A 26167-nucleotide genomic window follows, 5' to 3' on the forward strand; every position below is an offset into this window, starting at 1 on the left:
CTCTGTTGTCCTCAGGGAGAGAAGAGGCTTGTTGGGAAACCTTGAGGATAATTTACAAGAAACCCTGCCTTAGCGTGGAGGAATTGCACTAAACTCAGATTCTCCTGTTCTACATAACCTTCTAATTCTGCTCACACCTTTTTTTCTAGACTTTTAGGTAAGAGAACTTGGAATGTGACCTAGAACCCTTATTCCTTAGGCTCTCCTGCCCATCTATAGTGAATATGGTCCTTCTCCAACAGCGAGTCACCACCTTCCCCTCTGCCTTCCACATGGATGGCCACCCACCATGCAGGAATCTATTCATAGCACCTGGTATCACATAGGGGCTCAATAAAAGACTCCCAAGTGAAAAATTAGCAGAGAATTGGAAAAAGGAAAGATTTTTACATGGTGCATCTTAAAAATAAATGTTTAAGTCTCCCGTGCATCCATGAACAGGTAGATGGATAAACAAAATGTAGTACATACATACAATGGAACATTATTCAGCCTTAAGAAGCAATGAAATGCAATTCCGACACATGCTACAACGTGGATGAACCTTGAAAACATTAGGCTACATGAGATAAGCCAGACTCAAAAGGACACATTTGTGTGATTCTCCTTTTATGAGGCACCTAGAATAGGCAAATCCATAGAGACAGAAAGTAGAAGAGAGGTTACCAGAGGGTGGGGGAGGGGTCGATGTGGAGTTATTGTTTAATAGCTACAGAGCTGCTGTTTGGGATGAGGAAGTTCTGGAAATGGAGAGTGAGGATGGTTGCACAGCATTCTGAATGTACTTAATGCCACTAAATTATACATTTAAGATGGTTAAAATGGTAAATTTTTATGTTATGTATAGTTTACCACAGTTTTTTTTTAAACAGTTTCCCATGCAATCATGTATGAGGACGAAGGCGCAGGGACTTGTCCTTGGCTCATTTTTAGGTGGCTGTTTCTTCATAAGTCAAGTTCTTAACTATCTAATTAGGCTGGGTGCAGTGGTGAACACCTGTAGTCCCAGCTACTCAGGAGGCTGAGGCAGGAGGATCACTTGAGCCCAGGAGTTCCAGGCTGCAGTGAGCTGTGATCATACCACTGCACTCTAGCCAGTGGGACCCCATCTCTAAAAAAAAGAAAAAAAAACTATCTAATTGATACCAAAGATTCACACAATTCATTGTCTAAATGTCTAAAGTTCTTAATTTGGAAAATACCACAAGAATCATGAAACTGTTTCTAAATTTACTTCTAAATAATGAAAGCAAACATGAGTGTGGTTTTAATCAGGTTTATGAGAAGTGTAAGTATTGTCCTATGCGACTGGTTCTTTCATTTAACTGTTGGTAATCACTGGCTACTGCACTAATCTCATCATCAGAAAGACATAGTTAAGTAATTAAAATATTCAAAACCCGAGTTTCTCTGAGCTAACAAAAAAAAGTTTATGTTTCTAACACTTTCATTTTAACACTGTGATACACGTATCAAAGGATTAACGTTTTAAAAGGAGATAAATTAGCTTTCATATTTGGCCATTTTGGCAACTAGCTATATGTTACTACTTTATTGTCCCTTTTCCCCACCCCAAAGCAGAGAAAGTTGAGTTTCAGTTCTCTGAGATGTCTAGATAATGTTGAAGTTCTCATGCAAGCAAAACCTGCCAGCAATGCTAGATGTCTTGTCAAGGTAGAGACAGGAAGATTTTTTTTCTTTGCTACCTGTCAAGAAAATATAGGGGTGTGCTTATTACTTTTTAAAATTTTTCTTTTAAAGAAAAGAAAGAAAAGTGTGATGCTTATTCCACTGGCAGCTTAACAAATAATCTCAGGTCCTCAGCAGGCTTCAAAATGGATGATTAGAACGCAACAAGCTGACAGACTTCAAATTAAATTGACAGCACCCAATCTAAGCCTTCAAAAGATGTATGTGTCCACATCATCAAAAGCAATTCTCTGGGTCACTTTTAACTTCTTCCAAACTCTGAGCCTTTCCAAACTAGAGCATGGAAGAAGAGAAAATGCAAGATAAAGGACTTTGCTATGTCAACATTTGCTATGTTGCCCCTTAAAAAGTCAGCAAAAATTAACTAAGTACAACCAAATGGTTTTAATTGCTTGGGTGACAATGCACAGGTGACAGGGAGGAAAAGCAAAGAGATAAATATTTTAGTGCTTAATGAGGAGTAGAGCAATAAATACTTTGAAAATCAATGTACCTACCTCTGCAGCTTAGTAAATATGGATTAATGGTGATTTTGACTGGGGAAGGTGAGAGAGAACTTTGCACCAGAAGGTAAGTAATACCCCGCAGGAAGGACTAAAAGCACAGGGCCATGAAAGAGAGGACAGAAATGACCGGTGGTTCTAGAAAGGGCCGGTAGATCCCCTGGAGGGGAGAAATGGAGGTAAGATTAGTGAAGGTGGAGACCAGAATAAAGCATGAAGCACCTTCCAAGGAGGTTCACGAACAAGGACCACCCAAGCAGCTTCCTAGGCTACAGCAGCATCCCAGGGGAGAAGTCTTGCATCCTCTCCTCTAAGTCAGGGAATGCCTCAGTTCTGAGAACATCTGGTTCCAGGTGATAAAATCACCTTCCTCTGGGTAGAAGATCACAGACTTCCATACACTCAGTGACACATGAAGACTCAGGTGACCAAAAGCAAAAGAAAATTCCTGACTGAAACCCCCAAAATCATCTTAAGTGAGCCTTTACAGAGAAGTAATGTATTAGCTGGGCTCCCAGGTAAAAAATTCAGAAAATAAACATCTTCAAAGTGGTGGGGGTGGGAGGGAGTGTTCATCTCTTTGTGGTTTTGAGGATGACAAAGCAGGTTATTGATCCACTATTGAAAGACCCAGAAAGGCCTCTTGTGCTGGGGACTCAAGGTGTGCAAGTTTTGAAACCTGTACAAGTAATCAACTCTCCCTTTAGAGATAACTAAAGTATCTCACCTTGTCCTCCTAAGAGATTCTGGGATGGCAAGAAATGCATAGGCTCACTCTGTATTGTTCTTCTATTTCTCTGAGCTTAAATTTCTTAAAAAAAAAAAGAAAAAGAAAAAGAAAAAACTTAAGCAGAAACAAAATTATTTCCTTACATATTCCTACAGTCTCTATTTCTGTGGACTCGCACATACTTTTGTTTTCCATTCCATTTCTTTGGACACAAAAGAATTTCTTCCTTCTGTAGGCAGAAAAGACTCCAGAAAAAAAGGTTGGTTGTGCCCTAGTTTTAGGAAGTGCTGAAGAGGCAGGTCAAAAAGCAGTAAGGAGCCAACTACCACTTGTGGCCACAGGAAAAAAGAAAAAAAGGAGTCAGCCAAACAAAGCTACCTGGAGTCTGATTGGAACTTCTGGAGCAATTTAATCCTTACGCTCCAAATGCCTAAACAATGGCCTCTATTTATGCACAGTTCAAAAGACCTCATTGCGTCAGAAGGCACCTTCCAGAACAAGACGGCAGCTAATTCTCCCAGCAGCAGAAATCCACTCCCATGAATAACAAAGCTTGGCTCTGTTATTCATAATAAGGATTAAACTCAGTGGGATAAAACACACAGTTGCCAGGTCATCTCGGGGTAGGGCTGAGTATGGAAAACTTGGGTTCCCATTTCTCCCTCACTAACTAAAGCCTGGCAGTTGGTAGAGGAACCAGTTTCTTTAAATGCACCTGTCACAATTTCTTTTCTCTGTTAAAGAAGAAATTAGTTAACAAGAAAAATGCTTTAAGAGACAGAGCTAAAGGGCATTACATAAATGTTAATATTACTCCTGTTCTCAGCCCCATCACAAGTGTGAATGCAGTCCTTCAAAATAATACACAGTTACTGTGGGAGCTCAGAAACCAATATCCCAAAACAAGGTGCTTTGACACACTGACCTTGAAGAAGCCTCAAGGTCTCTCTGTTGAGACCCTCCCCCCCCAACCTCCCTTCTCCGCCCCCCCCCCCCGCCCCCGCATTTCTCTGTCTCTCCCAAAGCACAGAAGGAAGTTGTCCTCTGAAGTCCCCTGACTTATTGAAGAAGAAAACAATGACTTCTGGCCCCTTCCCTGAGTTTTCATTAACTCAACTCATATTGTAGGAGAAAGCAGAAAAGACTGAAGTTTGTCAACACATGTGGACAGATTTTTGTCACAAACCAGTCAGCTATGAGGGCCCAACAGACTTTGTCTCAGGCCATTGTGTGTTCTTCAAACCTACTGAATTTTGAAAATCACTTACTAGCCCCCTGAAACCACCACACTTCCCCATCTCCCCTTCCCCTAAGAAGAAGAGCGTATAACCACCTGTACCCCACTGGGATGTTGAGTAATCACTCTGCGATTTTCTCCCCAATGCATGCTAATAAATTTGTATGCCTTTTCTCCTATTAACCTGCCCTTTATCCGTCGATTTTTTCAGCGAACCTTCAGAGAACTAGAGGAAGTTTTCCCTCCGCCCCTACATTATATAAAACTAAAAGTTTCCCCAGCCTGTCCCCTCACCCAAAAGGCTGCCTCTCTGTTCCAGGCCTCAGTTGTCCTTCCCATTCACTGCTCCTCACCCTGTCCTCGTTCCAGCTAAAACAATCTGCTGACCACATGCTGCACACAGGATTTACGGTTTCTCACTTACAAACTTTCTTTGCCAAAATCCATGCTCGTCCTTCATGACTTGCTTCCAAGGGCTTCCCTGTGGTTCCAGCCCATTGTGATCTCTTCTTTACATACTGAGTTACATATTGTGGTTCACATTGAATTTGCGATCAGTTAAATGCTCATGTTCTTCCTTTAACAATTACGTATGAAGTGATATGCTGTCTGCGATTTGCTTCAAAATGGCCCAGGGACGGGGGCAGCAGAAGGGGGGCAATATTATAAGAAACTAGATTGGTCATGAGTTGATTGCAATAGTCAGGTGATGGGTACATGTGAGTTCATCATACTGATCTCTCTACTTTTGCTTATGTTTACAAGTTTCCATAGTAAAAATCTGAAAATAATGACAAGGTCACAAAGCTGGCTAATGATAAGACTAAGATCTGAACCCAGGACCTCCTCACTATAAGACCAGTGTTCTTGCTGCCATGCTACCATTCTTCACGGATTACTTTACAGCTACTGTTACTGCTTTTTTCAGTGTATCATTCATTCATTTGACAAGAAAAGCCCTGGTTGCTCGTTGCCTCAAGGAACTGGCAGTGGACCTGGGGACACAGGTGAACAGATAAATCACAGTCAAATCATGAGTGCAACAACCAAGATATGAATTGAGTGGAAATGAACAGGTTCCTTGGGAGAACAGAGCAATTAAACCTGCTTGGGGGAGCCCAAGAAGACAACTAGGTGAGGAAGGGGTTTCTGAGGTCAAACTCAAGAGCTAAGCAGGGATATTTTAGGTGCAGGGGCTTGGGGACAGGAGCACAATTCAGGCAGAAGGCATGGGCAAAGATGGCAATTTGGAGAGGAAACAGAAAAGGGGGCAGGGCCAGGCAGGGCAGACGCCCTGGTGAGTTAAGTGAGAAGCAGGAAGGGGCTTGAGCACCAAGACAAGGGGGCTGGATCTTCATTCTCAGGCAATCCAGAGCCAACAAGAAAGTGGCAGGACAACTGCTGGTCTACTGGGCAGATAAATGGCAGCTGTGTAGATGAGAGCTGGGAATGGGCTTTTGCAATGGAACAGTGCCAGGATTAGGGTAAGAGATGGAGGTAATTGCCCTGGTACAAAATTTAAAGCAGCACCCAAAACCTCAACAACCCAGATAAATATGATTTTAATGCAGGATTTTTAAAAATCAAAATGAATGCAAAAAAAATCCACAATGAAAAAAAATCCAAATGCTAAATAAAAACAGCCTGTTGTTTGTTTTACAACCCAACTTATTATGCCACTGACCGTGGAACGCCCACCCCACCTCACCATCTCCCGTCCCCCAACCCACTGGATGGGTTTATGACAGTTGGCAATGATGTAAGAACAGATGGGACAACATGAGGCTTTACACATAGTCATTTTTTTAAATTGTAGAGCTTTATTAACTTTTCCATTTGGTTCACAATATGGGAGGACATTTTGATAAGCATATATATAGCGGTGCACATTTTTCCCCTGCCTCAGGTTCCGCTGTTGTTTGGCAGCACACGGTAATAGACAAAGCAATATAGGAGGGGGGACAGTCCGAAAGCAACAGTAAAAGTTCAGAGGGTTAAAGAGGAGAAGCCAGATTCAAGCAACATTTCTAGGGCAGAAATGAAAGAACACAGAAAATAGGGGAGCGTGAAGCTATGGCTCAGCAGAATTTATTCTACCCAACTAAATCATAAAGGCTTCAGGGGCAAAATTCCCATTCTCCTTTTCTTCTGTGTCATTTTGCGCCCAGCTCAATAAGTTCCTGTTAACTAATTAAGTGAAAAAGAAGAGCTTAAATCCAAGGCACACACAACTGAAGCCAGACATGTCTAGTTCCTACTTGGTACAGCCTCACTTGCTGAACAGCAGGGCGCAATGATGAATATTCAGAAAGTAACAACCATTAATGATGACTAAGACCCCCAAAGTCTAATAAGTTACATTCATGACATGCTTTCTGTCATTTTTCCTTCCACATTTTGCATTCTTAGGACTAGAGAAAAGAATAATTGAAGTCAGGGCTCAGCGTGATGGTCTCTACAGCTGTGATCAGATTAGCAGAAAAGCTGACAAAATTGTTGCTTCCATCCGCCTTGTACAATTGGAGAATAAATGGGCCGCTTTCCAGTGTTCTGTATCAAATATTAACTGCATCCCCACTCTCCTTCCGTGATCTCCACTCTGCTTATGTTAGCTTCGGGCTTACAAGACACCGACGTAGACCCACCTCTGCCGAGCAAATCAGAGGCTGAGTTCCAGGTTGTGGACAGTGTAAATGACAATAAGGGTGAAGCATCATCTAGATGAATCACCAGGTGTGGGAAGTGCGTCAAAATAACTGGGGAGGCCTTAATAAAGAAAAGCCTACGAGACCTAACTTCCACATGTCTTCAGGAGGCTGAGTTGCTTTGAGACTGAGGTACGGAGGAGGCAACTTGTTGCCGGTGGCCATGCCCAGGCAAGGAGCTATGACTAAACAGGAAATCAGTTACTGAGCAGTGCAACGGATGTATGAATGTTCAAAGCACAGGCACAAGAGCGATCCTCTGATATATCCTATCAAGTTAAAACAAAGCCCGAGTAGCCCTGACAAATGCATAAGAGACTGGTGTGCTTAAGTAGTACCTGGTTGCATCTCCCAGAGATCTTAATTCTCTGTGAATAATTGTGAATTATTTAAAGCTGTTGTAATTGGGTGTTTATTGGGTATCACTATGTGCCCAGTGCTTCAGAGGCATGATTTTTAAACCCTCCAAAAGCCCTGCAAGGGGAAACATTATTTCCATTTTACAAAAGGAAGTTCAGAGAGGTTAAGTCATTTGCCTGACTTCACAGAGCTGGTCATAATGGAGCCTGAATTCAAACCCAGAGCAACACCAGGCTTACAGGAACTAGCAGTTTTTCCTTTTGAGGTCTCAATGACCTTACTTTTGGTGACTCAAGGTCATGACTGGGATTAGAAGGAGGAGAGTGAGGCTGAGTTTGCCAGCACAGGGTCAGACCCTGTCTTGAACACTTTGATATTTTGTTCATCGAGGAGTGTTTCGAATTAATTTTGATGTTTTAAAACATATTGTATTAAAATATCATTTATCTTGATTATTGAGGTTTTTGGTGTCCCTAAATTTTGGTCCCAAGGCGTGTGTTTTACTAGCTTCATGCTCCCCCAGGCACTGCTCAAGGCTACAGACAACCTGTGAGCACCTGAATTAAACCAACACACAGTTCTTTTCAGGCCCATTTTTCATTTTCCTCCTGCCTGTCTCATAAATTTTACATCCAAAATTACCATCTACTGGGAAAGAATGTTTTGTGTTGTTTTTAACTTGTTTGCTTGCTTCTTCTTTTTTGTTTGTTTGTTTTGTTTTGTTTTTTTTCTTTATCCTCTTTCTTTACTCATCACTGGCTGGGTTACATAATATACAAGCAAATGTGGCAAAAGGTAATAAATTGGAAAACAAGATGTAAAAAATTCCACACAATCCACAAATATATTCAAACACACTTAAAAAAGAAAATGTCCAGCCCATCACAAAAAAATGATAAGTATGTGTGGTGACAGATATGTTAATTAGCTTGACTTAATCATTATACAATGTATATATGTATCAAAATATCACAATGTACACCATAAATATATACCATTTTTCATTTGTCAACAAATGAATGAATGAATTAATGAACAAAATGTCTAAGAGTAATGTAATGGCCCCTGCCCAAGGCTGGAGAACAAATTTATTTCTATAAGAAATTTTCTTCCATAATTATCAGATCTTCAAACATCTGCTTCACAGAATTATCTCAGAACCCTATCAACAGATACAAAATTAAATAAATACTATGAGCTGAGACTGTGGGTTGTCACTGGTAGCTGCAGCGACAAAAGTCATCCTTTTATTTCTAAACTTTTGTTTCTGCACATGTGGTCTGTTATGACATGTCTGGGTATTAAGAGAGTAATGGCCATGCCAACAGCAAACACAGCTGTTTTGAATTCTATTCTGTATGTTTTAATTAACTAAATACAGTGTTTGATTAAAAAAAATCAACATTACAAGGTTCATCAATTACATGGGAGGGAAACTGTGACATAGAAATTGACATCATCCAGGGAACATATGCCTAATCGATTTCCTAAGGAAATCAGATGTTTCCTGATTGAACTAAAGAAACACTCATTCAGCACCTACTTTGTGTCCAAATCCAACCAGGAGCTTGGTGATACTATGGTGTCAGGTATCACCAAAACAAAGGGCCAGGTTTCCTGGGGGACTGATGCACAACAAGGCATTGCCATTTGGACCAGTGTTTTGTGGACGGTGCAATTAGTTTAATTAGAAAAAAGTGCCAGTCCCTATACGCTTTCCACAGGAAAAGCCAAGGGAAACATGTAGGAGCAGAGTTGAGTGGACCTCTGGAAGGATTACAATAAAGTTAAATTTTTGTGTCCTGGCGTTTTCTTTTTAGCACTTTCAATTCAGAAAAGTAGCAGTAAGCCAGCAGCATGACTGCTTTTTGTTACTGGGGCAAAGGATTATGCATCTGGATTGCTTCTCTGCTTCTTATAATTTGACCTAATGAACACTTAAAAGGGAGGAAGGAAAAATTACTTCTGAGCCCTGAAAAATCTATGGTAAGAAGTCCATATTCTAAAATTCATACAGTCTATGCATTAGAAAGTTGCTTAGGCTCTCACTCAGGAACTCTGTCCTCTTTATCCAAATTCTAACAAAGATCTTAATCTGGTCTGTCAACCCAGAGCAGTGGGTACACAGCAGAAGAGGTGGTGACTGTACTGACTAGGGGTCCACATGCTGTAGATGGCGGATTACAATGATCATGCTGGGGCTATGACCTGAAAGCCAGGCACAGCCCAGTCTTAGGCCCATTCATTCATTCATTCCTTCAGCCACATTCATCAGGCTCCTTTGGGTTTCCGGTGAGACCACTCCTCTAGGACTCAAGGGAGGTCTGTGGAGCTACCTGTGTTCCTGATAAGACATCTCTCCGTGCCCCACCCCAGCACAAATCTTCCTAAGAGGCCTATGACCCTTAGGAAGTGTATTAGTTTCCTAAGGTTGCAGTAACGAAGTACCACAGACTGAGTGCTTAAAGCAACAGAAATTTATCCTCTCACAATTCTGGAGGGTAGGAGTCCAAGATCAAGGTAATCACAGGGCCACACTCCCTCCAAAGGCCTGAGGGAAGAATCCTTGCCTCTTCCAGCAGCTACTGGCTCCAGCGTTCCTTGGCTTCAGACTGCTTCACTCCAACCCCTGCCTCCATCTGCACATGGCCATCTTCTGTCTCGCTGTGTCTTTCTCCTGTTCTTGTAAGGACATCAATCGTTGGATATAGGACCCATCCTAAATCCAGGATGATTTCATCTTGAGGTCTTTAACTAATTATATCTACAAAGACCCTATTTCCAAATAAGGTCAGATTCCAAGGTTCCCCACAGATGTGAATTCTGAGGGGACACTATTCAACCCAGTACAGAAGGTGATCATTAAAACGTAATGGATTCCCCACCTCCCCTAAAAAAGTCACAAAATGAACCCCTTTACCTTGGGCATCCCCAAAAGTCAGAGACTCCCTGGCCCTCCCTGATCCCCTGGGCTTTTATCTCTGCTTCTACTCTTACAAAGCTCTGCACACGTCAAAAGAACATGAATCAGATGATGTCACTCAGTCGCTCCTGTGGCAAGGACACATCCCAAGCTTCTGGCCAGGCCTCCGGAGCTCTGCACCATCCTCTGTGTGTGTTCATTCCCCATCACCCCCTACCCCAGGCCTCACCTCTTTCTGGTCCCCTCCCCTCATCCGCTTTGCCTGTACTCCTGTCCTTGTCAAACACACCGAGGTCATGCAGCATGTGCTGGTCCCTCTGTCAGGATAGCTGTCCCCCCAGATTGCCACTTGGATCAGACTGTTGTACAAATGTCAAACCCTCACAGAAGACTTCTCTGTCTATTCTGTTTAAAATAGCAACTCTCACGCATACTCAGGTTGCTCGATTCCATGATCTCAATCTATTTTTTCTTTATAACACTTATCACTATCTGAAATTGTATCATTTATGTTTGTGTTCACTTGCTCACAGTCTGTCTCCACCGGCAGAATGTCTATCCCATGAGGGTAGGGACTTTTCTGTCTCACTAGCGGTTGCATCCCTGCATCCTGGGGCCTGGAAGAAGGCAGTCCATAAATACTTGTAGCGTGAGTCCATGAACTGATGTGCCAGTACTGGGGATACAAATGCCTATGGCAGCCCTGGAGGACTTCACAGCCTACTGAGGGCTACAGAAATACAGAGAGCAGTAACACTTTGGGGGCCACTGTTCTGTGGCTTTTACCTTCACGTGAATCCTACAGAGGTAGGTATGATTATAATTTCTATTTTACAGATGAAGTCATTGAGGTTGAGTAACTTGCCCAAGGGGAGCCAGGGCTCAAACCAGGTGCTCTGAGGTGAGATCTAGAGCTCTCAGCTTCTAAACCACTGCCTGCCTCCCTAACAAAGATCATGGCACTGTGCAGAGGGGTAGTAAAGGCTATGTAACAGGCTGAGGGGAGCCAGAAGAGGAAATGCTGTGGGGGGGGGGTGTCCTCCTGCTGCTCAATTCCCAGGCAGAGGAGGCAGATGGGACTCCCATGTGGGCACAGGGAGAAGTTAACACAGGACTCTGACTCCACAGCTGAGGGGTCAGCCTCATGTCCTAGTGCTGCCAGTATCATTCCTTATCTACAGCCTGGTTCTAAGCACTGGGTTCCTGCCTTTTTAATATCTGCCATCAAGCCTTTCTCTGAAACCACAGCCTCTGCTGCTGGGCTCTGGCCTTGATCTTCGTCTCCCCGGAGGGCCAAGTCCTGTTCTAAGCCCCAGGAGCAGTACTGTCTGGGTCCTAGCACTCTCAGCCCTCACGCCTGCTGACCACCCTCCCCTCCTGCCTCTACCTCTACTTATGCCAGTGCCAGACTCCTTTATTTATTTATTTTAAATTATTATTATTATTATTTTTTTTTTGAGACAGAGTCTCATTCTGTTACCCGGTCTAGAGTGCTGTGGCATCAGCCTAGCTCACAGCAACCTCAAACTCCTGGGCTTAAGCGATCCTACTGCCTCAGCCTCCCGAGTAGCTGGGACTACAGGCATGTGCTACCATGCCCGGCTAATTTTTTTTTCTATATATATTTTTAGCTGTCCAGATCATTTCTTTCTATTTTTTTAGTAGAGACGGGGTCTCGCTCTTGCTCAGGCTGGTCTCGAACTCCTAACCTCAAGCCATCCTCCCGCCTCGGCCTCCCAGAGTGCTAGGATTACAGGCGTGAGCCACTGTGCCCTGCCTTATTATTGTTTTTTTGAGAGACGGGGTCCTGCTAATGTTACCTGGGCTAGAGTGCAGTGGCCTGATCATACCTCACAGCAGCCTCAAACTCCTGGGCTCAAGCGATCCTCCCACCTCAGCCTCCAGAGTAGGTGGGGTTACAGGCACATCCCCATGCCCAGATTCCTCTTTCATGTTATCTTCTTCCTGGAGGCCGGGTGCTCCCATTGCACAGGGATGGCCGCCCTTGATGCATCTGCCTGTAAGCAAGGCTGTGTTTGTTCGCAGTACCAGACTCTGCGGTCTCACCCACATGCCCAGACTCGCCCACAGCCTGCAGCTAAGACCTTTGCAATCTCTGCGCCATCTCCTTGCTAGGTCTGGCTTCCTTCTGGCCCAACTAAGCCCCTGACGCTGACAGCAAGGAGGAGACAGCAAAACTATAAAAAGCAAAAGAAGGAGAACAATTTAATACAGAAGCAAATGGCTCTTTTGCCAAATATCTGACGATTCTTTCAGGTCTCTGCTCAAATGTTGCTTCATCAAGGCTCTTTCTTTATCACTCTCCCCACCTTCACTCCCTGTTCCTTTACCCTGCTATGCTTATCTCTACCTGACACTGTGTTATATGTGTATGCTTTGCATGTTTCCATGCTACTGTCAGGGTCCTCCCCACACCTCCAGAGTATAAGCACCATGAGGGCAAGAGTTTGTTTTGGTCACTGCTGTGTATCTCTGTGTCCAGAGCAGTGTCTGGCACATAATAATCACTCAATAAACAGTGCTAAGCTGAATGATTATAATATGAAATTCATATGAGAGAGGCTATAACCACTATAACACTATAACCACTGATACTTACAAAGATCAAGACACGGAAAGTTGTTTTGTTTTGTTGTTTTTTAGGATTAAATGAGACAATATTCATAAAGCCTGCAATGAAGTCTCTAGGACATAGCAAGCCCACAAAAATGTTAGCTATTATTATAGAAAACATCTTTACATGATTCTAGTAAAGCTTCCTTATCAGGAACACCAGCCTGTTTCCTGAGAGTGTCAGAGAGCTGAAGTTTTCCTGGAGAGCTAATCAACTGGGAAAATAGGAGGTAGTGTGGGTGTGGTCCATGCTGGCTGAAACTGAAAATATCTGACTGAGCCAGACAGAAGAGACTTTAAAGAAAGGTGTCGCTAGCTGGGCATGGTGGCACGCGCCTGTCGTCCCACCTACTCGGCAGGCTGGGGCAGGAGGATCATTTGAGCCCAGGAATTCCAGGCTGCAGTGAGCTATGATTGCGCCTGGGAATAGCCACTGTGCTCCAGCCTGGCCAACATAGCAGAGACCTTGTCACTATTAAAAAAAAAAAAAAAAAAAAAAGCTGTTGTTGAAATAAACATATAGTTGATTGTCAAGAAAGTCATGACTTGAAGACAAAGGGAGAAAAGGTTTTTTCTGAGTGACTCATCTTTCAGTTTTTCAGAGAGATTACATCTTCCTCAGAGATAGAAAATGCGTGGAGATGTGTGAACTATGTATGCCTCTGTGTTTATGATTTGAAGATAAGCTGTGGTGAGGGACAAATCTATGTTAGTATTCAAGGCCACAGAAACCAGTCTGTTTTACAAATTACCATGTAATTAAACAGAAGGCACATGGGATCTATTTTAAGCATATCCTTTTCTTATTCTTAGTATTCCGCTCAACATCCAAGTCCTTATTAATATCTCTAGCCAAAACCACAACTTAAAAACTGCAAACTCACTGTACTATCAAGGAATATTTTCTAACTGTACCCTAAAACCCAACTGCCAGACACGCTGAGTTTCTGTCGTGAACAACGGTACACAGAAACTGACCAACGAGTAAAGGATGGGAGAAAAGGCAGAGAGAGGGGGAAAGCTCGAGGTCAGACAACACAAGAAGCTCAGGGGGAAAAAAGATCATGAAAGGAATCATTTATCAAAAAATGAAAACACAATAAACTTCTTTCAACATTTCGAGTTTCTAAGTCACAAAGCAGCAGAGAGAGTTAATGATCCAGAGAAAAGATGTTACCATTTACAAACTCCTATGCATCCAAAACTGTCTTAAATCTTCCATAAACCTTATCTCTACATCTCTGAGTGACCCCTTTTGCAGATGAGTAAAATGAAGTTCAGAAAAGTTGAATGATTTGCCCCAAGTAGCTGGGGCTTAGAACCGGAAGTGAAATTGTGTTGTTCCAAAGCAAGGCTCTTTCTGCGACATTGATGATTCCTAAATGCTAGTGTACAGGTCCATTGGCAAATGGAAAAAACAAAGCTAGTGTGGTCTGTTTTCAGAAAGCTAAACGTATTCATTATTTAAATCCTGAAATTGTATTCCTTTTAATGTTTTATGCTAAAATAGTCTTTCATAAAAGAAAGCATATTTTGACATGAAAATTCTCCTAAATTATAAAAATCATAAAAACAAAATTTTAACATGACACATGAATAAAAGAATAATGGTGGGAGAAATTATTACTTTGTAAGTTTTAAAATATCCTTAATTCACAACATGAAAAATGGATGATCTCACATTAATCCTCAAAATTTCCTTTGAAGTTTTACTGACCCATGAAATACAGGACTGGCAACCACTACACTATAATCAGTATTTTTCAATTTACCTATCAGTGGTTCATGAAATCATTTTACTTCAATGCTCTTCATTCTTTTTTCTTTCTTTCTTTTTTCGCCAGTAAAACAGAATAGAAAAATAGAAAAAAACATCAGGAGGTAAGGACAGGTAGGAAAAAAAGACTAATGTTTCATGAAAGTCTTGTTTTAATTTTACAAATACATTAATGCATGTTTGTACTAAGACAGGATGTAAAATGTACTTCCTACAAGTCAGTATCAAAAACTTTGAAAGCCTTTGTACTGTTTTTCTTAGAGTAATACATATTCTTCTCTAAACATTTGTAAAACACAGAAAAATTATAAAGAAGAAAGTTTAAAGTCATCTATATGCTCATCACTCACAGTAACTATTATTAATATTTATGCTTTCTAGGCATATTACATTTAGATATTCTGCAGACATTCGCTGTAAACACTATATATTCCTAAATCTTCTAATGTAACAGGGTGATTTAAATAGAAGACTTATCCTCAAGGATAGTGTGCCACAAATGGGGAGGGAATGCCTTAAAATGAGATGAACTAGTGTCATTTCAGACACTCAGGCATCCATCTATCTGTCTCATGACATCAAGTGTAGGTAGGATTGATTTCGGCCCACCTTGCTTGCACGAAGGAATGTAATCTTCCAACCTAAAGGTAAGCATTTGACTCCACCATTAACATTTTCAACGAAGTCAATCAAATCAGATTATGTATCTGCCTGGAATTTTGCTTCTAAGTGTTAAGTATGGTTTATTTTTAGCTGTGGGAGTGAGGGAATTTGTGTTACCAGGCCCTGGTGAGAATAATCAGTTCACAGCCAAGTTCGGGGTGCAGCCAATGTTCATGTGTAAGGAAGGATGACTTTGAAAATACAGCAAATCCAGCTCATGCACTCGTGTGAGGAGGCAGAGGAGGTTTTAGCAGTGAGAAAGTATACATTGTGGGGAAGAAATAGAACAGCCAGGGTCTCACAGTGCCCACAGCCCTAAGTATTAGGATGGGCTCCTACCAGACAACCAGGAGAACTCCTCCAGGGCAAATCATAGAGACTGGCTCAGAATTAGGAGAGGGTCACCTGGGACCGCACCTCTGCACCATTAAGGACTTATAGGGACCTCATAACTTGGAGTTTGCTACGAAGGAGAGATGCATGTAGACATGGTGCTCTGGACTCACTGGTATGTGAATAGGAACTTCTGAGTGAATAGGGATTCAAACATCATCAGTTAATTTGTTTCACATCAAACATAAGTACCCTCCCCAAGCATTTATGGGGAATCCATTTTGCAGGAAATAAATGTGGAACATTTTTCTACAAATTAAGTTTTAAGGAAACATTATGATACATAAATATGGAAGCTTCCTTTCTCTAAACATACCTAATTTATATTCAAATGAGTTTCTTACTCCAAAGTATGATGGTCAAACTCTAAAGGCCAGAGAAAGTTTATGATAGTCTATGCAGGGGTCAGCAAATTAGGGACTGCAGGATGGAGGCCTATTTGTTAAATAAAGTTTTACTGGAACATAATCATACCGATTCCTTTACCCTATTTTCTATGGTTGCGTTAAAGCTGTAACAGTAGAGTTGAGTGGTTGAGACACAGACTTTATGATTGGCAAGGCCAAAAATATTTATAATACTTTCTAGCCCTTTAAGGAAAAGTTTGCTGACCCTCAGCCTATAGCAGGGCCCTCTGGTGGGGCTATGAGCCTGCTGCACCAGTGGCATACCCCGAATAAGCTGTGACTGTTTCTAAGGACCTCATCTTCCCCTACCATGAACTGGTGCTTCTTCTTTCTCTAGAGAGGTCCTTTCTTAAGGGGCATATGAATAGTTGCAAAATGTAACAGGAACACCAGTAGGTTTTGGATTGGTGTTAAACCAATTCAGAGAAGTGTGACTTTCAGGGCTGCAAGAAATCTACTCAAAACCTCCTCTGTGAAACTGATCCAGATGTTTCAGCGATGAATCCAAATGAGGATGAAGACACATGAGAAGGACACTGCAACTCTCCACATGTGGGGCTCAGGCCCCATATTCTCTACCATTTTGAGGGCAGAAATCCGGAACTGCTTTTGAAGAAGCCACAGAAACTCTCTTTTCTTTAGCAACTTTCTTCTATTTGTTCTCTGCCCCAGAACCATAGGATGGAAACCCACAAAGACACACCTGGGTATACATCCAGCCCATTCAAACACAGGTAGACCCTGCAGTTTGAAAATACCAGTAACCAGATTTCTCTACCTCTCTATATCAAGCCCAAGTCCTTACCTTTAGATAAGGCAGGCAAGGTCTGCTGGGTGGGGTTACCAGGGTGCTCTAGGAAAATATCACCCCCCGCCCCCAGGCAAGCCTCTCACCAGCTGATGAAGAATATTTCCCCAACATATCACAGTTCTGTTTTTTTTTTTGAGACAGAGTCTCACTCTGTCACCCTGGCTAGAATGCAGTGGCATCATCGTAGCTCACTACAACCTCAAACTCCTGTGCTCAAGTGATACTCCTGCCTCAGCCTCCCAGTAGCTGAGACTACAGACATGCACCACCTTGCCCAGCTATTTTTCTATTTTTAGTAGAGACAGGGTGGCTTCTCTCTTGCTCAGGCTGGTCTCGAACTCCTAAGCTCAAACGATTCTCCCACCTCAGCCTCCCAGTGTGCTAAGATTACAGGCGTGAACCACCTCACCCGTCCCACATCATGATTTTCATAACTGCCAGAGAAAAGACCTTATTTAATTGTATTGAATGATTTGAAAGCCAAACCCCAAATCTCAATGTCATTCTGACAATATTTCTATTAAATAAAATCCTGTTTTGTTGGGGGCTTTTAAAATCAATCTGCCACAAAAGGCTTCTGAACAAGTTAATAACACAGATGTGCTGACTCACGCTTACCGGCAAGCACTCCTCCACGAGGAATCAATGGACTTCATTCAACATATCAAAACAGTTAGCAGTCGAGCAGCAATACCATTAAAACACAGCTCTTCCTTACCCAATTCTTCCCTTTATTAAAAAAAAAATGTTGGCCGGGCGAGGTGGCTCACGCCTGTAATCCTAGCCCTCTGGGAGGCCGAGGCGGGTGGATTGCTCAAGGTCAGGAGTTCGAGACCAGCCTGAGCGAGACCACGTCTCTACTAAAAATAGAAATAAAAAAATTATCTGGACAACTAAAAATATATATAGAAAAAATTAGCCGGGCATGGTGGCGCATGCCTGTAGCCCCAGCTACTCGGGAGGCTGAGGCAGTAGGATCGCTTAAGCCCAGGAGTTTGAGGTTGCTGTGAGCTGGGCTGACGCCACGGCACTCACTCTAGCCCGGGCAACAAAGTGAGACTCTGTCTCAAAGAAAAAAATGCTAACATGCTGACATCTTGGGAGTAACAGAACCAAGACATAGCTAGATTCAAACCTCAGGTCAGTCCCTTACAGCAAAAACTAACATTTATTTACTAAGTGCATGTGATGGCATTGAGACGCACATGCAACCACTCTGCAAGGTAGAAATTTTTTGATTCATTTTTAAAGATGAGAAAACTGAAGCTCAGGGAGTTGAAAGTGACTTGTCCAAGGCATAATAAGAAGTGGCAAAACTGGAATTCAAATTCAGTCTATCACCAAATCCCAGTTTCCACACACCCCACCCCAACTCTATGCAACGGTAATTAGACAACATCAAAGTCTGTGGCCTCCCCTCTTTCTGGCATGGCCTGGGAATGCGCTGCTTTGTTTTTCTCTCTGTCTGTCGTTTTATTTTTTGGAAGCATACGTTGGCACCTCCTTTCCTTCAGATGATTTGGTTTAAGCCTTCTTGGTTACAGACACAGTTGAGTCATACTTCCTGCCGGTTACACCCCAGCTCACCTTGCCTGAGTTCTAAGGGTTCACAGATTCCTTAACTTCAATTTGAGGTCATTTCCTGTTGGCCTCTAATTGCCTTGGCCCTAATTAGACTGTTAGTCCCATCAAGGAAGGATGTGCTGGCTCATTCATGCTGTTTTCCCAGAACTTGATAAATATGTGCTAGATGAAGGGACCTGCTTCTTTGCCACACTTCAAGGATGTCAGGAAACTAAGGCACAGGAACACTAAGGTAACTTCCCTATGACCAAGGAGTAGATAACACAAGAATAAAGTGGGGTTTCACAGAATGTGATCTAAGAACAGCCATAACCTGGGCGAGGGTGCCCGTCTGGTACAGCAACCTGGTTCTTTTCCAACACCACACTGTGCAAAGTTTGGAACAACAAAAATGGGTTTCAAAAGTTACCATTCTCTGTTCTCAAGTCTTTGGCACCAAAGGAAAAGACATCCATCCTATATATGGGCTGTATGTGTGAAGGAATCCAACAGGGGGTGAAAAACTAACAGTTCTTTCTCTACCTGCCAAGTTCCCACCAGCACCATAGAGAAGAAAGACTTCTCTCAGCCTACCTGGAAAGGAGGAAGCCAGGGAGGGGTGCATAGAGATTTCCTGAAATGTCATCTTCTCCTCTGCACCCAGAAGAACCCTATAGAGCCCCCAAAAGAGATTGGAGTCCAATATATTCTAGTTAACATCACAGATAATGCATCATTCAGGGCTGGTGAAATTCTTAGCCACTTCATAATAAATTAGGCCCCCACATTAGATATTTGTGATTTTCTTTTCACCACATATAGACTATGTAAGTAGAGGGCTATTGATTTTATCAGAAGAAACACTAGAAAATAAGTCTGAATGCCAAGACACTAAGTGCTTCTATAACAAGAAAATGTATTACAAGTCAGGAAGTGCAATGGAAATAAAAACACAAGCAGAAAATTGAAGTGGCTAATTTCTGTGTACCACCCCCCAAAATTTAGAAATTTGTCCATGCATTGAGATTTTTTCTTCCAATGCTTCTGGCTACATTTAGGGGCATGCTGACAGGCTATGACTTAGTAGTTCCTGAGAATCTTCCATTGGAGGTTTTCAAATAATAATTAATACAAAACACATTATAAAAAGACTCACTAATTATTGATCAATAAAATATATTCCCTTCCACGGAGTGCCTTTTTTAGCTCCACTCTGAAAAGCACTACTTATTTCTGCCATCCCTTGAGGATCAGACACCGACTGATGTCAGGCTCAAAGAGCACAAAGCAAAATGAGAATGTGATTTGTCTCTTGTAACTTTGGGCCTTATGGATAGACAGCCAGATGTGGATGGTTCTGGAACAAAAATGTTTTTTGTTTCTAATGACTCGATTTATGCCCTAATTCAGAACAATGAGTGTCTTCTCCTTCTTAGAATTTTCCTGATACCATACATAAGGTCAAAACTAGAAAGTGGCCCAAGTAGGCATGAAAGACTGTCTAGCTCTTGTGTCTAAAGTAGGTGCTGAACCCACACCCTTCTCTGAAGCAATGACACAGAGAAGAATCCACAAGCCTGGCACAGCACCTTGAGATGATGTTTCCTGGATATAAATCTGTCTTAGTGGGAAACACATCATGTCTGTGCTCTACTCCAGAAATAGGAAACTTCTAGAATCTGTGCCAGTGAGATGGAGCTGATGGAACAATTGGGAGAGCTTCCACTTTTCCACCACATGTACCTATTTTCCCTCTCACTCCCTGCTCCTGACTCTCTTTGACAACTCCTGCTGCCATCTTTTTGCTTTCTCATGTTTTTCCTTCCTTTCTCCTTCTCCCCAAAGCATCCTTTTACTTATAATTGAGAGCCACAGTGGCTGCTAAATATCACTGAATTACCAATCCAATGTTAATCTGGACCAAAAGGTTGCTGTCCTCTGCGCCTTACCTGGTAAACTTGCATAAAGTAGCTAGTGGTAGCTTGATAATGCCAAGCCACACCTACACAGCACAAAGTTCTCACACGCTGACAGATCTCTGAACACAACCCAAGGCATCACCAGCTCCATTTTCTCTGGTCAAGGGCATTCATCTTCACCATGATTTTATTAAGCAAAATTCCTAAAATGCCACCATCCTCAGTTGTTGATTTCTTGTTTTGCTTCCTTCCCTGCAGTAACATGGTTTCACAGAACATGGATAAATCTGCCTACCTACCCAAAGAATAAAAAATTTGATTCTCTTGTGATAGAAACTTTTCATATGAAAAACTGAAATTCCACTTTCCTGCATTATAATTTTTTGGTCACTACTTACTTACTAAGCAAAGTTAGAATATTCCATTTAAATGTAAAAATGTCTTCTCCCATGACTGGCAGAGCTGCATTTCCATTAAAAGACCAATGGAACAAGTTAGAAATTTAGTCTCCAATAGGTACTGGGGGCTTTATATAGTCCACAAGGCAATAAGCAGAACTTAATCTACTGCCTAATTATCTCCTTATAATAAGGTCATGCACTTGGGAGCCTTAAGATCCAAATCAGGTTGGGGGCGGGGGGTGGGGCTGGAAAAAAAAAAAAAGATCCAAATCATCTGTCAGTAAGATTTATGACACACACTTCCCAAAGAAAGGATATCCTAGTATGTTGTCTCATTCCATTGGCTTCTAAGCAGTCAGAACTCTCATGTCTGAGGGGAACCTTTTTGATGGTACCAGCTGCAAAGGTGTACTATCAGGGAGACAGCTGATTGAGAAGTAACTTAAAAAGTGTGTAAATACAGGCCAGGTACAGTGGCGTGGTAGCTCATGCCTGTAATCCTAACACTCTGGGAGGCCAAGGCAGGAGGATCACTTGAGCTCAGGAGTTTGAGATCAGCCTGATCAAGAGCGAGACCCTGTCTCTACTAAAAATAGAAAAAATTAGCTGGGTGTGGTGGCACACATCAGTAGTCCCAGTTACTCGGGAGGCTGAGGCAGGAGGATCGCTTGAGCACAGGAGTTTGAGGTTGCTGTGAGCTATGATGATGCCACTACGTGCTAGCCTGGGTGACAGAGCAAGACTCTGTCTCAAAAAAAAAAAAAAAAAAAAAAAGCGTGAAAATACAAATATGACCCAAAGAAGAGGATACTCAGAATTTTACAGAAAATACAAGAAGTTCAAATCAGTTCTTTAAATAATACAGGTTTGTAGGGCAATGAATGGGCTTTAGAAAACCCAGGCAGGCTGGCAACCAAGGAATTATATGTAGGTTAAATTAGCTTTGCCACTGCTTTCCCGGCCAACACCATGGTGAGGGGCTCAAGAATCAAGAAGGTACTGAGTGTTGTGACTGTTTCCTTTTAAGGGCATAGATCATTGATATAAATTGTTCTTGAATGGTGATGTAGGTGCCAAGTTGAATAAAAGAGGAATGTGGTATAGCAAAAATTGAACTCGAATACAGCAGGACCCTTTCTGGGTGCATCTGCATAGGGATGGGAACCAGGACAAGAGGCTGGGAGCCAAGGAATGCAGGTGGAAATACACTCCATCTACCCCAACTCTCCAAGAACATCCTGTTTTTCCTAGGTTCATGTATCCTTAGCAAACAATACAAGATCTTAATCTAATCTACAGTAGATGAAATTACACAAAACCCCACTGCAAATAAAATAGTAACTCATGCGAACAATGAAAAGAGGTATGTACATTTATGTACAAAAAAGGACAAAGTCTTATTTGGAAAAGTAAGTGAATGTTTCAAAGTTGGTACCTGGGTTCTTAAGACTGCAGTCATAGCCACACTCAGTGTGCTATTTTCCATACTCATCCATACATAACACAGATATTACTGTGCCTTGTTTTCCATAATTGTTCTTCAACAAAACAAGCAGAGTGAAGAATGGCAGTACATTTTTCCACATATAATATAAAATATATTCAGGTATGTTTCTCAGGCAAGCATGATTTTTAAAAGTCAATGTTTTCGTTCTGAAAGATATGACTATCGCATATTTATCATGTCTAAATTGAGACTTTATTGCTTTTGACCAAAGTTCTTTGCAAAACATCCAGATGAAAGAAGAGTACAACATGATCTTCAGAAAATGTTATAAAGCTTCAGACAGAATAAAGTCAGAATGAGTTTCTAAGTTCAAGAAAATGAAATATTTTAGATTTCATTTATTAAGGACATCGTAACACCGTTATGTAATCACATCTATGTAATTGTAATAGCCAACATTTCATTAGCTCTGGTTTTTGAGGGAACCAAGGCAATAAAGAGAAGAGATATTAACAGTTAACTACATAGTACATTTGGGGAACTGTATGTAGTCTGATTTGGCTGGAGCTCAGGATATGGGGGAAGGGCAGAGGAGGAGGCTGGGCAAAGTCAGTTCAGGAGGACTTTAAATGTCACACAAAACGGCTTAGACTCAGATTGTCAAAGAGGCTATGCTGAACCAACGGATTTGGAGAATGGGACATGGGTCTTGTTCTTAGGAAACTTACACATGGGAGTGACACACAGAGAGCTTTGATGAGCTTAAGGAAGACAGGAGAGAAATGAAGTATGGCCAGGGAGATGAGAAAACTTCCCCTGGGAATGTAGCATTTTGGCTGGGCCCTGGGGAGTAGGTAGAATTTTGACAGTAGTGGATGGCAACAAAGAGCATAATAGATCAAGAGAATGTGCAAAGAGGTGGCAGTAGGAAAACAGAACATACTTGGAAAATGGTGGGTATTGCAATGCAACGGCAGATGTAGATGTATAAGAAGCACCCTGTTCAAGGAGATTCCCCTTTGCCCCCGTTATTCTCAACAGACATAGCCCTAATCATGATTTGTCACTATTCCTTCCTGGTTGTGCTTATTTTTTATTGTTTACTGTCTGACCAGTGGTTGACAAACTTTTTTAAAAGAATCAGATAGCACCAGCCCAGGCAACATAGAGAGACCCCGTCTCTACAAAAAAATTTTTTAAAAACTTAATCAAGGCCGGGCGCGGTGGCTCATGCCTGTAACCCTAGCACTCTGGGAGGCCGAGGCGGGCAGATTGTTTGAGCTCAGGAGCTCGAGACCAGCCTGAACAAGAGCGAGACCCCATTTCTACTAAAAAAATAGAAAGCAATTAGCTGGACAACTAAAAATATATAGAAAAATTAGCCGGGCATGGTGGTGCATGCCTGTAGTCCCAGCTACTCGGGAGGCTGAGGCAGGAGGATTGCTTGAGCCCAGGAGTTTGAGGTTGCTGTGAGCTAGGCTGATGCCACGGCACTCTAGCCGGGGCAATAGAGTGAGACTCTGTCTCCAAAAAAAAAAGTCAAGTACACCTACCTCTGATCTTGTGTACCACTTCTAACAACTAGTCATAGCCTTGTTCCTGAGACCAAGATGCCTCCTTATATTCAATTTCCCATTTCTTTAACACAGGGCCTGGTGACCTACTTGGGACACAGGTGCCCCTAGGGCTGAGCATCATGTCAATCTCCTCTTTTCTCCTGCCATCACTCCTGCCTGGGAAGTGGCATCCTGTCCTTGAGTCCTGGCTCTTAGCTGGAGCACTTCCCCACATGCTTCTCTGATGCTGCCAGGTATGCTGCCCCTCCCCCACCCACCTGCTTTCCTAAGGTCTTTCTTCACCTCCAGCGGCCATCCGTGTTGACCGGTGGTCTGGCACAGGCCTGTCGTGCTTTCCAGGCATGACTGGCTTTCCTTATTAACAATAGATTTGCTCTACCCCAGAAAGCATTTCTAATTCCTTCAAGGTTCTGAGCACTACCCGCCAAATTTTGTCATCCCTCCACCGTTTCATGTGATACTATACAATGAGATAATGAGATAGGACAGTCTCATCATATGGGCACAATTTTGTTTAACATAACCATTATGTGCTAACAGGTAGGTACCAAGAAAGGGAAGCATCCCTCCCCCGTCTCTCCATACCCTGATTCTGCCAACTGCTATATTATACTTGCTCCAGACCCTACATAAGAGAACAATAGTAGGCTGGTGTGATATTGCTCTATTTAACACAAAGGCTCATCTGCTACTAGCAAAAACCTTTACCACCTCAACCAGCCAAAGATCTGTTTAAGCTGCACACTAATATTTTAAAATGTAATGAGATACTAATTGCCTACTAGGTTTTCTAGCTGTTGGTCTTTTGTTTGGTTAAAATAATTCTTACTAATAAAATATCAGAGACCTAAAAGGCAAATTTCACTTGCAAATACTACTTCTTTCTTTTTAGTAATGACTTTTCTCAAAGAGACACAAAACAAACAGAACACTTAAAACTAAGTTTTCCCAAATGTAATTCTTATACATTGCCAATAGCAGTATGACTATTATAATCACTTTGGAAAACATGTGCATATTCTACATTCCTAGGCATAAGCCCTAGAGAGAAACTCTCACACACGCATAGTAAGAGACATGCTCAAGTTATGTTTACAGCAACAGTGTTAATAATAGCAACCTCTGGAAACAACCCAATGCAGTATGGAATAAAGAATGGATAGACACATTATGGCAGCTTCCTATAAAGGATACTATACAGCCATTAAAGAAATGGATGATTTGTAATTACATGCATCATTCTCAGTATTAAAATGTTGAGTGAAAAAGAGCAAGCTTCAGACAATATAATGAGGAAAAAATAGTCTTTTCAACAAATGGTGCTGGGACAAATGGATATGCTTGTGCAAAAGAGCAAATGTGTACCCTGACCCCACTCCATATACAAAAATTAACTCAAAATGGACCAAAGACCTAAACGTAAAAGCTAAAATTATAAAACTTTTAGAAGAAAACACAGGTGTAAAACTTTGTGACCTTGGATTAGGGAATGGTTTCTTAGATATTAAACCAAAGCACAAGGAACCGAATTAAAAAAACATATACTAGACTTCATCAAAATTGAAAACCTTTGATCCTTTTGTGGTTCATAGGGATAGTGATTAGGTTTTCACACTAATGTGTGAGATGTGCTTCTCTCAAACCTTGTTATGACATCAGCACGTTACCCATCTGATATAAAAAATTTAATAAAAATAAATTCTAAAAATTGTTTAAAAATTTAAAACTTTTGTGCTTCAAAGGTCACTATTTAAAAAGTTGAAAAGACAATCCACATAATTGGAGAAAAGTTTTGCAAATCAAACACCTGATTAAGTGTCTAGCATCCAGAATAAATAAAGAGCTCTTACAACTCAACAATAAAAGACTTGCAACCCAATTAAAAACTGGACAAAGGGCCGGGCGCGGTGGCTCACGCCTGTAATCCTAGCACTCTGGGAGGCCAAGGCGGGTGGATTGCTCAAGGTCAGGAGTTCGAGACCAGCCTGAGCAAGACCGAGACCCCGTCTCTACTAAAAATAGAAAGAAATTATATGGCCAACTAAAAATCTATATAGAAAATATTAGCCGGGCATGGTGGCGCATGCCTGTAGTCCCAGCTACTCGGGAGGCTGAGGCAGTAGGATCGCTTAAGTCGAGGAGTCTGAGGTTGCTGTGAGCTAGGCTAACGCCATGGCACTCATTCTAGCCTGGGCAACAAAGCAAGACTCTGTCTCAAAAATAAATAAATAAATAAATAAATAAAAACTGGACAAAGGATTTGAATAGACATTTCCTCAAATAAGATATACAGATCACCAATAAGCACATGAAAAAATACTCAACATTATCAGACATTAGGGAAATGCAAATCAAAACCCCAATGAGATAACACTTCACACCTATTAGGATGGCTAGAATCAAAGAC

The 26167-nt window shown here is 41.9% G+C and overlaps 1 protein-coding gene and 1 non-coding gene across 3 annotated transcripts in view; one reads left to right on the forward strand and one right to left on the reverse strand.

The window, feature by feature from the left end:
• PITPNC1 (phosphatidylinositol transfer protein cytoplasmic 1) overlaps positions 1-26167 on the reverse strand; it is a 231428-nt gene that overhangs the window by 184483 nt on the left and 20778 nt on the right. The window lies entirely within an intron of this gene.
• Positions 25334-25437, forward strand: LOC123621423. The gene has a single exon (XR_006729147.1). It is a non-coding gene; the product is annotated as a small nucleolar RNA U13 (small nucleolar RNA).

Source organism: Lemur catta, chromosome 15 (assembly GCF_020740605.2).
Source record: "Lemur catta isolate mLemCat1 chromosome 15, mLemCat1.pri, whole genome shotgun sequence".
NCBI classification, from domain to species: Eukaryota; Metazoa; Chordata; class Mammalia; order Primates; family Lemuridae; genus Lemur; species Lemur catta.